The following is a 12857-nucleotide window of genomic DNA, read 5'->3' on the forward strand; positions in this document are numbered from 1 at the left end:
TCAATAAAATATATATAGGAATAAAGAATAATTTTTTTTAAAAAAAAGTTATGCAATTTACTAATTTAGTAAATTAGAATATGAAAAAAAAAAAAGAAAGTTTGAAATCAAAACAATTGATAAACAAATAAAACGTAAGATTGAAGGGGGAAAAAATGAAAGTGACACCCATAACAATCGAACACCATACCAACATGTGGTAAAATTTACATATTCCACTATAACCACTAAGCTACACACTACAAAGTTATATATAAGTCCACCTTTATTGTATATATCTATGGGGGGCAGCCTTCAAAATATAAAGGCCACCAATTGGGCCACGGAGGCTGGTGGCCCAGCCCCCCTGGCTCCAACCTTGATGGTGGATCTGGTGGTGGTTTACCTTAACCTTGTCCTAAGTTAATCTCGACTGAAAAATAAATTAGTAATTAGTTGTTGGTGTTGTGTTGTTGTGTTTATTATTATTATTATTATTATTATTATTATTATTATTATTATTATTATTATTATTATTATTATTATTATTATTATTATTATTATCACAAGTTAGTACTTATGAATTTGGAAACACAATTATTTATCGAAATTTATTGCAAACAATCCCGCTTAGCTAAAATGGTTTTGTCCTGGATTCAAAAAAAAAAAGTTTTGCCCATAGAAAGAAGGGGAAGATAAAAATTTGCTATCTCCAAGGACCACAACTATTTTTTATTTTATTTTTTTGACAGGAAGGACCACAAGTCAACAACTAGTACTTACTTTTTTTTTTTTTCAACAGCAAAGCACAGAAAACTAGAAAGAAGCTAAAAGGAAAAAGGGGAACTAAAAGAAGTATGAAGTAGCCGAGGTAGGCGAGTCGATGAGCTTGATGAACATCCTCTCTACCTACTTTCAGGATTGCACGGTGTTGGAACAAACGACCCAATTTCTTAATTTCTTGGATCGTCCAATGAGTTTCTATGGGAGCCAAATTCTTATGAAGAAGAGAATTCACTAACGAAGCCGAATATGTATGGATAGTCACTGTTTGAAGTCCGCAACTAAGACTCCAACATAGCGTAGAGAGGCAAGAAAACCTTCAGCTTGAAGAGCCAAGCTTATGATGCCAGAATCTCCCCCCACTTCCTTTTCAAAATGGTCCAAAAGAGACACCATCCAGCCAACTCCAAAAGATCTAGAGCCTTTAATTTGTGCCAGGAACCGTCAACACGAACCACCACTATTAGAGGATTTAACCTATAGTACATTGAGAGGTTTTCTCGTCCCAAGTTAACAAGTAGGAATCCCGGAGGAACAGGCTCCGTCATATCATAGATGCTGAGTGTTCCCAACTTTCGAACATATGGTCTTAAAAATCCTGAAGATAGTTACAAGCTTGTTTGAGGTTGGTGAAAAAGGTTCTAAGGTAACCATTATCCCCCTCAAACACCGTCTTGTTTCGGGTGGTCCAAATTAAGAGACCACAGGGTAGCAGCGAACCTTTGAATTTGTTGACTTTGTACACCATCCTGACTATAGAACATTAGGATATAGGTTTGGATCCAATTCTATAAGGAAGTGGAGCCAGTTGAAGTTTTACTATTTGGGATACCAGAATTATCCCTAGCATAACGAGCTATAGAGCATTCCAAAAAAAATGATGGACATCCTCTAAGTGCACACCACAGTAACCACAAAGACCATCTGAATGTAGACCTCTAGAAATAAGATTACCATTTACTGTTATTCCATTAACCGCCAATTTCAAAAGGATGACATGCCATTTAGGGGGAATATCAAGGTGCCAAATTATTTTGAATAAGTCAAAAGCTTCTTTCCAGTGTGGAGGCTCAAAATGATCAAGGAGACCTGTCAAGAAGGCATAACTTGATTTGACAGTATAGTTACCATAGGAGTGACCTGGCCAGTAGAGAAAGTCATCCTGTTCTTGGAAGGGAAGATCCACAATAAAAAGTTTTTACGCACTTTCATACTCAAATCTTTCCCTGATAATCCTCACATTCCAGGTATGGGAGGAGGGGTCAATAAGGTCACGAACTGTCCACTTTGCACTTTGGCAAAGGTTTTGGTCTGAATTAACCACCGAAACCATCCCATGAACCCATTAAGCTACACGCCATAATATTTCTCCCTGAGCCAACCTTCCACACAAAACCCTTCCTCATTTTAAGCACTAGATTGTGCTTATTCCGCCTTACCCAGTAAAAAAGAAGGAGGAGGCTTATCGAAGCCCCTGCCAGGGTAAAGAGCATAAGGGAGACTAGTATTGTAGACTTTAGAAGCTAGTAGTTGTGGATGATTATGCATTCTTTGGATATGTTTGAAAAGCAAGGCCTCATTATTTATGCTCACCGAACGGATGCCAATGCAAGCCCACCCATGCCTTTTGGGAGTTGAACTATTTACCTATTCACCTAGTGGAGACCTTTATCATCATTTTTTTCCCACCAGAACTTGGTAGTGAGAGAGTCAAGTTTGGCGCTATAGCCAGAGAAAATTTGAATGATTTCATGACATGAGAAGAAATCCCTAGTAGCACAGAATTGATCAAAATTAATTTTGCACTTTCTGACAGCCTACACTGAGACCAAGAAATAATTTTCTTCTTCACCTTTTCAACAAGGTAGGTGAATTGTTGTGTTTTCCTACCCACAATATCCACTAGAACACCTAGATTTTTCCCAATATTATCCACAATCGGAATTCTCAAGATATCCTTGAAGGTTCCCGCAAGGGATGGAGAAACTGAGGGACTGAACTTAATAAAGGATTTCGAGAAGTTGACCTGTTAGCCTGAAGACTTCCCAAACCTAGAGAGGATATCAGCTATAGTGTGACAAGAGTCCGTATCAACCTTGAAAAAGTACATAATATCATATGCAAAGAAAAGATGCGAGATAGAGGGAGCTCTCCTAGAGATTTTAACTCCTTTAAGGGTCTTAATGTCTTCCGCTAGAGTCAGCATGCGAGAAAGAACATCCATACAAAATAAGAAAAGATAGGGTGAGAGAGGATCACCTTGCCTCAAACTGCAAGTTGGTTTAAAGAGTTATGAGGTTTTCCCATTCACAAGGGCTTTAAAAGAAACCGTCGAAATACATTTGCGAAATCCATTGTAGACATTTCTTCGGAAGTCGAAAGCCTGCAGGGTTTTTAGAAGGAAGTGCCAGTTCACCCTGTCATAGGCTTTAGACATGTCTACCTTGATGGCTGCCAAATAAGTAGAGCGGTTTCTGGAGTTAATGAAATACATAATTTCTTGAGACATGAAAATATTATCTTCCATAGATGAAAGCATGTTGGTGATCCGAAATAAGGGACGGAAGGACAAGCTTTAGGCGCCTAACCAGGCATTTCGCAATGCATTTGTAGACTGTATTTACGTAGTATTTAATTTTCCTATCTTATGGTTTTAAAAGAGAAATCAATACCAACTACAATAAGTACTATGCAAGTAGAATTACTACACATTGTACTTATTAGCAAAATCATACATAATAGCTTGAAACTCAAATCAGACTCTCATATTTATCCCACATTCTCCAAAAAAAAAAAAAAAAAAAAAAACAAAAACAAAAACAAAAAAAGAGCGGGTGAACGTCAATTTATTGTAAGACGGGTTAAAGTTAACGTATAAGTATTAAGTTATCCTTTATATTACAAAAGTTATTTTTTTCTAGTAATAAATTTTATCTTATAAAAAACTTAACATATCATATCACTAATATATAAAGCCGGTCTCGCAGCCAGGCCACGAGACAGCGACAATTGGCATTCTAGTTTTTAGCCAAGTGGTCGACAAATAGGTATTATTGTGACACATAAGATGCCAAGTATGCGAATTTTGGATAGATAAAATGTTGTATAATGTTTTATTATTGATATACTTCTAATGTTTAATATATACAAAATTAATTATAACTTTTAATAAATATATAATATCTCAGTACTATTTCCATCATAAAATTCATTTTAAAAAGTTCTTTAAAATGAGATCCATTTAAAATATATTCTAACTAAAAATAAAACTCAATAAAAATAAGTTTTAATAAGAAAAAATAATTTTAGTTTGGTAAAAATACTTTCAGATCATTAAAAATTAATTTAAGTGCAATAAAAAAATATCAAGTTAATAATAATATTATATCTATTTTCAAATAAAATCAAAAAATTACACTATTATATAAATGTAAGCGATATGACATCATATGTCTAAATATTTTACAATATTAAAAGGGGTTATATGATTGTATTTCACATTCAATTTACAAAGTTTAGGACAATTCGGGTCGCGCCACATAAGCAAATTATGTCGCGCCACTTGGCATTTTAATTTTTCCCCAAGTGTCGCGCCACATCAGCAAATTATCATATTATACTTTGACACCTTTCACGCTAGATAAGCATATTTAAGATAGATTTTTTAGGTGAAAAAAAAAAGTTATTTAGTGCTTTATTTATGATAGGATTTCTAAATTCCATTAGAATAAACTAGGTTGTAACTTTCAAAAAAATATCTTATAAATAATATTCGATAAAATTTTAGCTGGTCACAATATATTTGTTCAGAAAAAAAATTATTAGACTTTCATTGCCTATCAAATAAAATAATAATTGGTATGAATAAAATTTCCTAAGCAATCATCTTTCAATAAAAATGCTACCTCCAATTCCTATTATATGCAACTTCAAAATATTTTTTATCTCACAAATAATACACCAAAGTTGCACATAATACGAACCGGAAGTAGTAATTATAATAGTCAATCGTCTTATAGTGTAATAAAAAGAAAAAGATGATGAGGTGACTTGTGAGGTTTAACAAAACTAAATCGTATCAAAAAACAAAAATTGACAAAGGGAAATCTTTTTATTACTACTCCATGGTTAGGGATCAAACTTGGGTCAACCAAATGACAAACCCGAATGCTTACCACTTACTCTATACTACAATGATCTTGATGAAGCTATTAAAGATTTCAATGCAATTGTTTGTGTATGGACGTTCAATGGTTCTCCAAATGAAAATTGAGAACTTAGTGTATAGTTGACTTTCTCGGTGGTATTAGTTTTTTTACCAACTAATTTTCATGAAACTCATGCAAAAAATAAGTAACATACACCACCATTAGCAAATCTCAGGTTAAGAATGTCTTCTTTTTAAAGATTAAGCTAAAGTATGTACAAACTGTACTACGTACTTAAAAAACATTAAGCAAGTTCACATGTCACGAGGGATCATATCACAATAATAATTCATATGTACAAATTAAATTAAAACTTTCAATAAATATAACTATAAGTTTGTTAGAGCACTTTTATATAATGAAAAGTGTTTTAAAAGATAATTAAAAATGAGATCCTTTTAAGATTATTTAAATCAACTAATAATAAAAGGTTCTCAACCTTATATGATTGCTATTTTGTACTTCATTTTTTAAAAAAATTTCATAAAAAGTAATGGAGTTGTGATAGGAGATACCCCCATGAGTGATGAAAAAATCAACATGGAGTATGTGCGGAGGATTGGGAGAGTAGAGGTGGAGATTGCACTGAAAAAGATGAAGCCTAAAAAGGTAGTTGTATACCCTGTATTTTTAACTTACTTATTATTAATTATGGATTTTTTTCCGAAATATTTTATTATTATACAAAAATATCAATATGATTTTACGAAGATAATTTTTGTAATTATATTTTATAAAGATTTTAATTATACGAGTCAAGTCAAAGTTTGTCGTATCCAAATCAAATTTTCAACCGTTAATACCTTGTACCCGATTTAGACGACAAAGTACCAAATTCGCTATTTATACACGAGTCCAATTCATATGTGTAGTACATTAGTACTACACAAAAATAGTAGGGGGAAACCCACCCACTTGCCCACTTCTTCCTCCATTAATGGTGAAGGTTGAAATAGTACCAAAGCCATTGCTATAAATAACCATGAGACCATGGCACTACTTCACCATCTCCTACTTCATCTTCTTACTTTCCTTCTTCTTTCTCCTTTCTCCTTTCTCCTCCATATTTACTTCCTTTTAAGCTTTCATTTTGTAGTCTTGAGCTCCTCACGAGCATCTCCTCGCCGCCACCCTACTGCCGCCATTCGACCACCACCTTGCCGCCACCTCCTTCCTTGCGTTGCTCACCGTAAGTAAGCCATATATTTCTCATTTTAGTACTACTACTAAGTACTAGTAATACTACTACTACTACTACTCTCAACTACACTAATACTACTACTACTACTACTCTCAACTACTACTACAACTACTCCTCCTATGTTCTACGTACTACTACTACTTCCTATTATTATTATTATTATTATTATTATTATTATTATTATTATTATTATTATTATGGATCATTAAAGATTATTTCATAAATATAAGTGTTAATTTTATAAAAGGGTTATGATAATAAATTGTTCATGCACAACTAGTTAAAGTCGGTATTCTAAGTCCTCGTGTCTATTGGAAAATATTTGATTAGAATTATTGGTTTGTTATAGGAGAAATTTCGGGTTCGAAATTAGGAGCTCCGTAATTGTGTTTAAAGATCAAGGTACGCACACGTGGCTAGATCTTTTATAAAGTAAATTTTATATGCAATGTGATTTACATGTTAAGTGATTTCGAACCATGTTTAAATGATTGCGAAATATATTTCGATGAAACATGTTTTAAGTGTTTGATCTCAAATGTTTAATACGGTTGATTATAAACTTGTACTGATATTCAAGATGTTTTAAAAAGGAATTTTTATTGTTTTAATTATCCCGAGTATGAGACATTGGAAAGTTTATTTAACAGGATTTATTCCTTGGATCTTTAACTACTCCCACTATGCGGAGTAAGTTGAAGACTATGGACTTTGTATGACCTAGTCTTTCCCCTTGATAGCACTATGTAAAAGAGTTACTAGCTTGGGGGATGTGCACACTTAGATGGGAAAATGATTTATGAAAATAAGGATTGATCCACCCTATCCGGAATTTTCTTTGGAAAGTTGGTTATTTCAGAAATTTGTTCTTTTGACAAGCTTTTATACATGAATTCCTATTCATGAATGGTTTGGATAAATTATGATTTATTAAAGTTAAATCTTTTCGAAAGCATGTTTAATTAATTAAATCAATTTACATGTCTAGCATTTGTATGTACTTAGAATTTTGGCTAATACATATTTGTTTTGTTTTGGCTTTGCCCTACTCATCATTTTGATGAGTAGGTTGGTGATGGGGATCGAAAAACGTGAACTATATGCTACATTGGGAACAATGGGCAGTGATAACCTAGTTTAATTTAGTAAATATAGTATTAGTGTTATAGTTACTTTGGAAGTGTTTTAAAACTATTATTATTAATGAAAGACAAGTACCATTTTTCGTTGCAAAACTCTGTTAAGCCTTGCGTAATCACGTGGCGGTAATACTCCCAAGTTACTCCCTAAAGTTGGATTATTATTGTTAATATTAGAGAGTAATTTGGGGGGTGTTACAGCAGTTGGCCCTAATGGTGTATCGATAGCAGTGGAGGATCTAGAATTTTCGTGCTTGTGAGTCACCCTAAAGTCCTACATTATTGATCTAATGCCACCCTAAAGGCCTTCCCCCTGCCACCACCCCTAAAAACCTTACTCTTGCCCCGACCACCTCCGTTTTCACCTTTAACAACCGTGAGCCACCACCTACCACCAGCCACCGTTAACCACCCACCACCACCAACCAAAAATCACCAAAATTTCGAAATAAAGAAAAAAAAAAACATAAAATTTTCAGATTTATATACAAAAAAAAAAATGAACAAAATACAAAAATACCATATATGCAAACCCACAAAAATCATACCAAAACCTACAAAAAGCACACCAAAAACCCACAAAAATAAAACATCAATCAACGAAATCAATCAAAATAAACCGAAATTAAACAACAAAATCAAAATTAAACCACTTAAAACGAAATCAACCCCAAAAAATCAACATACCTTGAAATATTTCACCTTTTTGGGTTTAAATGGTCAAATTCAACCATGAAAATTCCAGATCTGAATTATTTTCATGGTTGAAATTGACCAAAAAAACCGTAAACTTTGAAGAGAAAAAAATGAAGGCTCATGATTTGCAAACAAAACGGTAGAGAATGGAGGAGAGAGTAAGGAGTGAGAAAGGAGGAAGTCAGGAAGAAAGGAGGAAGCCAGAAAGGAGGAAGTCAGAAAGGAGTGAGAAGGGAGGAGATAGAATGTCAGTTTAGTGGCCTTTTTCAGTTTTACTTCACAAATATCACGCGTCATTCTTTTTCTTTTTTTTGTTTGATTAAACTTTTTTTTTTCACCACTGCTGAGTCACGTTGTAGGCGTCGTTCGAAGTGCGCCTGCGTAAAAGCACGTGGTGAATATGTTTGGCACTCTTAGGAAGTGTGAGTTGACATAATACGATTAGGGACAAATAAAGTAGGGAGCCGCCAACAAGTTTTTAAGGAACTTGTAAACCGTTCACGGATCATAAAAAGGCAACCACGATAAATGGACAACGATAGGCAACAACGATTGACTAGTGAAGGTTACACCCCATACATAATCCATGAGAGTACTAACTCCATATGGTTCGGAACCACAAAAGGAGGATCGGGGATGATGGTACGAAGTGAGTCATGGAGTCACATTCAACCGTATTGGCCTCTACTCGATTCTTATAGTGAAAAGTGATTTATGCGATCTCAAAAGCATACAAAATAAAATTCAATTTGCTCCAAACTATTATTATGCTAAATTGGTTTAATATTAATGCAACATATAATTCTAAAATATCGCGATCACTTGCATTAATAACAAGATTAAAAAGGAACCTAAACCGGTCGTCCAAAATATCTTATTAGGTGTGATTTTCAATTACATATTCCCTTTAAACATGCAATATGGTGATCATAATAATAATAGAACAAACATTAATATTGGAAGCAATTTAACAATAATAGCGTTAGTCAAATCAAATATAAATTAACCTAATCATGATACTAGCAATATTAAAATAAAATAAGAGTAATTAATTTAATTAATTACTCATATTCCGCAGGTTCCTTTAAATTGTTACATCATGAATAAATTGTTAGTAACTTCAATAAAAAAAATATAAATTAAATGAAAATTAAATTAAATAAATGTAGAGTTGATTTGGTCCAAAACCTCATTTATTTGTACCTTTCACTCCTTGGTTAAAGGACGGAGCCTCGGGTTAAGTATGGACTCCTTGGAGTGCTTAAGGGAAGAATGAAGTAATTAGGAATTTAGGTTTAAGGCTTAGAATATGAGAGAGAGAGAGAAGAGAATGATTTTTGGTGTAAAAGAGAGTGATTTGGTGATCAAGTTTGTTGATCCCTCAAAAAGGGAAGATATGACTCTATTTATAGAGAAAAAAAAGAAGGGTAAAAAAACAAGATACGAAGAATTTGAATCGGATAAAACTCTTGCGATAGACAACAGTTTATGCAGTTTCTGTTTTTATCATATCTTTTGATCCAAAAATCGGAATAAGATAAATAAGATATTGTTGGAAAGCTCTTGAAGTCTAATTTCTAAACCAATTAGACTCAGATAAAAATATTTTGTATGATAAAAGATATGGATGAAATAGTGAGACGGTGTCAGTGTTGGATAGAGTTTGACATTTTATTCATATCTTTTTTGTTATAGCTCGGAATTAATATTATAATATATCATTGGAAAAATAATTTCAAGGGCTATCCAACCATATAAGACTTGGATAAAAAAATATGAGGCACGAAAATAATATCTGTCTATCTTTGAATGTCTTTCAATTCGAATAGAATTAGGATTTTCAGAAAGAAAAGTTTTATTCAATTTCAAACTCTTTAATCTTATCTTTTCAAAAAGGATAATTAAGATCTTTTAGAAACTTATAGAAGCTTATAATTAATCCTAATTGTTTTAGGAATGGGATTAAATAAGTTGGACCCTCCACATGATCATTGGGTCGTAGGTAAGGTGGGTTTAGGTTTGGTTTGGGCTCAATTAAATATTTTGGCCATAACTTATTAATTATAACTCGGATTTGGGCTTATAATATATCGTTGGAAAGCTCTTTTAAAGACCCATCCAAATATTCAATCATTGAACCCAGATAATGGACCAAAATAAACTGGACTAAACGTTTTTATAAAAAGGACACGAAATGAATGATTTTAAAGGACACAAAATGAATTTTTTTGGGTTAGTTTAAAGGCACGAAAAGAGGAAAATAAGTTATGATTTGGAGAAATGGGATAGGAGTGGGGTTGGTTTTATACTCGAAGATTCAATACTCAACCCGACCAATAATGGCGGTGAAAGGTTGTTCATCATCGGGTTTAGTTTTGGGGAGACAATTTTAGGTGTCTACAGAAGCCCCCACTTTGACTGAGTATGTCGAAACGTTAGTTTCGAAAACGATAGTCAAAGTAGTCAATAGGGATTGAGAATGGTTTAAGACGTTCTGTGATCCTAAATCACTCTTTATACGCCGATACCAGCAGAAAAAGTGTTAATTCCACAGATAACAGAGTAAAGGGATAGAATGCGTATCTCACACCAGTGGATCGGTGACAAATGAGTTTGGTAGTTTCCTATGCTTGAAGGAATCCACTGGATGATGTTTAATTTATTGAAATGCTTTCCATGCCCGAGGAAAGCCGACTGTCGAGTTTGGTAGCTTTCTAAGCCTGAAGAAACCTACCGGATGATACTTTCCATGCTTGAGGAAAGTCGACATATGAATTTGGTGTTTTTGTATGCTTGAAGAAACCCACCGACAATACTTTCCATGCTTGAGGAAAGTCGACAGATGATTTTGGCAGCTTTCTATGCTTGAAGAAATCCATCGGATAATACTTTCCATGCTTGAGGAAAGTCAACACATGATGAAATTGCAAGTATCTGTGTATCGAGAACCTTGCGTCATGAAATGATGGTGGTTCGATTGTCCCCAAACGTGGGATGTAGTTGGTTCGCTTGTCCCCGAACGCGGGCTGTAAATGGTCCGCTTGTCCCTGGACATGGGATGTACATGGTCCGCTTGTCCCCGGACGTGGGCTGTAGATGGTCTGCTTGTCTCCTAACGTGGGCTATAGATGGCCCGCTTGTCCCCGAACGTGGACTGTAATTTAAACCTGCAAAATAAAATTTGCCAAGGGACTCGTATATACTATGATTGACTTGACCAAGTTTGACTTGACATGACATGACATGTGTATGACTTGTGATTGTGTGTGTCTTGAGTGAGTGTGTGCACTGACACAAGCAATAAAAAATGCAAAAGCGCAAAACTTTTCTGTCATTTTTGTCATGAGTGGAGGGTACTGACTTTCTCCTGAGAAAGACGTGAAAAATGAAGTTTTGTTTTTGAACTTCCCCAAAATAAAAGTCATGATAAAAAAAGGGAAGAAGTTTTGAACTTCCTTGTTGAGCAAGACGAAATGAATCACATGGATTTTCTTCTTGTCATATTGAACTGCCCGTCTTGAGTATAATGTATGCATGATGTATGTTATTAGGCTAGAAGGCTAAGGACAATTACATCATGTGACACGATAGATGAATGAACTTAGGTCATGGAGCTAAGCATCACATATGGTGTAAAGAAACGACCTTGAACGTTACTTAGGTTTGGAAGCTAAGCACGTATATAGATGAAGTGATCGATGAATATCGCATAATGAATCTCACATAGGTCAAGGATCTAAGCACGATATGCGATGTATGAAACAATGAACATTGCTTAGGTCTAGAAGCCAAGTATACAATGTCTCTTTTGATGTTGTCTTGAAAGATGACGAAACATGCGCAGCGTTGAAGTAAGATTTCATGATAGAAGGTTCCTAGAAGGAAAGGTGATATGGATATGTATGTGTGAGTGAAGTGTGTGAATGTGATACTAAGGCTGGCTGCAAGGGTTATGGTGATGGAAATTTATGTGAGAATAGTCAAAATGGTGACTCTTTAGGCTGGGTAGGCTAAATGATGTGGGATCAAGCCCCCAAGTCTAGCTCTAGATAGATAGGGTCATAGGATTAAGCATTGGATATTCTTTGACGCGATCATGCATATGAATGTGGCCACACCTCAATGTGAGGTTGCCTACGTATCCGTTAGGAATCAGGCCGAACGTATGATGTGTCCAATTTATATAGTGTTTTACCCCCATCCCTTTGTCATAATTACTGGTGTTTTTGGCTCTTTAGAGCCACTTTTATTACTAATTAGTGTTTTCTAGTGTTTTTGTAGTTTTGAAGGAAATTGCACATTTAGAGCGTTTTCCGGGTTTTTCATGGAGCAACTACGGACATTAGGAGGACACGACCATCTTTGAAGCCCAGGACCGGTTAGAGACAGTGATTAAGGGCTCGGTGTGTGATATCGGGGCATTTGGACCAAGTGTTCAAGACCCGAAGAGGAAATCCGGATTGAGCCGAAGAATCAAGCCCAATTGAAGTCCAAGCCTCGAGGAAGAGACCGGGCCCAATCGGGCAAGCTTACGCCCGATCGGGCGGGCGCGTAGAAGAAGACATCATGAAAGGAGCGCCCGATCGGGTGAGCATTAGCTCGATCGGGCGCGGCTGCCCAGGAGAAGCTTGAAGTAAAAGGCGGGCCCAATCAGGCGCGTGTTTTTGGAGGCACCTGATTGCCGAAATCTTAGTTTTTAATTAGGATTGTTTTAGAGATGTTTAAGTAGGATTTTAGTACGGATTTTTTGTTTACCTTCTCTTTTAGACTTTCTCTCTCTAATTATAATGTTTTCTCTCTCTAAAATTCTCTCAACTTTGTTCTTAATTGAACTCCTTAATTCAGATTACT

Source organism: Chenopodium quinoa, unplaced genomic scaffold, assembly GCF_001683475.1.
Source record: "Chenopodium quinoa cultivar QQ74 unplaced genomic scaffold, ASM168347v1, whole genome shotgun sequence".
Taxonomy (NCBI): domain Eukaryota; kingdom Viridiplantae; phylum Streptophyta; class Magnoliopsida; order Caryophyllales; family Amaranthaceae; genus Chenopodium; species Chenopodium quinoa.